We start from the raw sequence: 1,984 nt of genomic DNA on the forward strand, positions 1-1,984 counted from the left end.
ACGTAGTATACGGAATGTACACGACGATCATCAGGCCTATCATTACCTATGGGTCTCTCGTCTGGTACCAGGCGTTGAACAAAAAATGCAATTTAGCCCGCATCGGAAAAACACAGACATTGGTTTGCATAGGTACCACCGGAGCAATCAATAGTACGCCTCAAGAGGGTTTAAATGTAATACTACATGCCAAAAGTGCTCTCAGGCTTCGGGAGTCTAAGATGTGGAAACCAGCTAACTACGGACACCGTACAATTTTGAAGGAGATTAGAAGGAGGGGTCAGGGCTCAGTCAAGGCAGATCTAGACTCGACTACAGACTACATGACACCAACACTAGATTTCTATACCAGAATTCCCACTCTTTATCCAACCAGAGATAGCTGGGAGCTTGGATGTGTGACAGGTAACTCTGAAGTTACTATCTACACAGATGGCTCAAAGATGGAGGGCGGTACGGGAGCAGGTATCTTCTCGAAAGATATGCGGATAAGGCAGTCCTACCGACTCCCTGATACTTGCAGTGTCTTTCAGGCTGAGATATACGCTATTGAAAAAGCGGCTAAACTTATACAACAAAGTACAATTCGTCCATCGAATATCACGATTTTTGTAGATAGTCAGGCCGCTTTGAAAGCAATTGAATCTAAAACAGTTAAATCCAAGATTGTATTAAAATGTCGCGCCTCACTGATGAACATCAAACATCACAAGGTCTCTCTTTGCTGGATTCCTGGGCATAGCAATATCGAAGGGAATGAACTAGCAGATGAGATGGCCAGAAGCGGTTCTGCAATGCATGCAAGAGAGGCCGACCTCAGAATACAAACACCACTGTGTGAGCTGTTTAGGATAATAGAGGAAATCACCAACACGGTGACAACTTATGGACTAACCGCGAAGACTGTGAGGTAGCTAGAACCTTATGGCCGAGGTTGGATAAAAATAAAACGAAAAGCCTTTTAGGCTTTAGCAAACCTGCAGTTCGTGTGCTTACTGGAGTACTAACGGGGCAATGTGCCATTGCACCTATGCTCCAACGGTGGCGAGTTCCAACAAGCAGTTTATGCAGGAGTTGCGAAGATGAAGATGAGATAGAATCTATCAACCACTTCCTCTGTCTTCCCCAGGACTTCAGACAAGGCGACTTCAATGTTTCGGAGACCGCTTTTTCACTGGCTTGGATGAGATAACGAAAGTAAACTTATCGGATCTCCTCAACTTCATCTGGAAAACCAAATGGTTTAACAAGGATTATAAAGGTTAGCACCTCGCCTCTCCCGGCAAAAATTTTTCGAGGGCATCACAATGGGAATTATATGCCTCCGAGTGGAAGTGCTGACAATTGGCAGCACGCGCCTTCCGAACCTAACCTAACCTACATCAGCGCATGGAATGACGTCACTTCTCGGGCTGAGGATCCACGTTGCATTGCATCGGATCGTGACTTGTAGCTTCCGGTATGCGTTGTGAGACGTCAGGGTTCTCCTGAAACCTTTTCTTCAGTTCAATTATTGGGGAACTTGGGACCTTGTAGTATGAAAATAAATACTGTTGCGGCGATATTTTTTACCATGCGGCGTTTTAACTATAACGGAACGAGGGTTTGGGGTGCTTCGATCACCTTAGCCGGGTGACGGACTTGCATTCTCACTTTGTCTTCCATTTTAAATGCTTGACCTAAAACTGCTACTCTATCTGCCTAGAGTTTTTGATTTTCGCGTGACTCTCTAAGTTCTTTCGTAACACCTGGAACAATATTCGGCTTTAGATTAGATATATCGCTTGGCAGTATTGATCTTGTTTGACGGCTAAATAAACGTTGGCGTGGCGATTTTAATATGTCGTTTCGAGGAGTATTGCGCAGCAACAACATTGCCAAATATGAATCACTTCCATCAGATGAACATTTTTTTTGGTACACTTTTCACCGTCTGTACATTTCGCTCTACAAAACCATTTGATTGTGGATAGTGGAGTGAAGA

Source organism: Teleopsis dalmanni, chromosome 1, assembly GCF_002237135.1.
Source record: "Teleopsis dalmanni isolate 2A chromosome 1, ASM223713v2, whole genome shotgun sequence".
Lineage (NCBI taxonomy): Eukaryota > Metazoa > Arthropoda > Insecta > Diptera > Diopsidae > Teleopsis > Teleopsis dalmanni.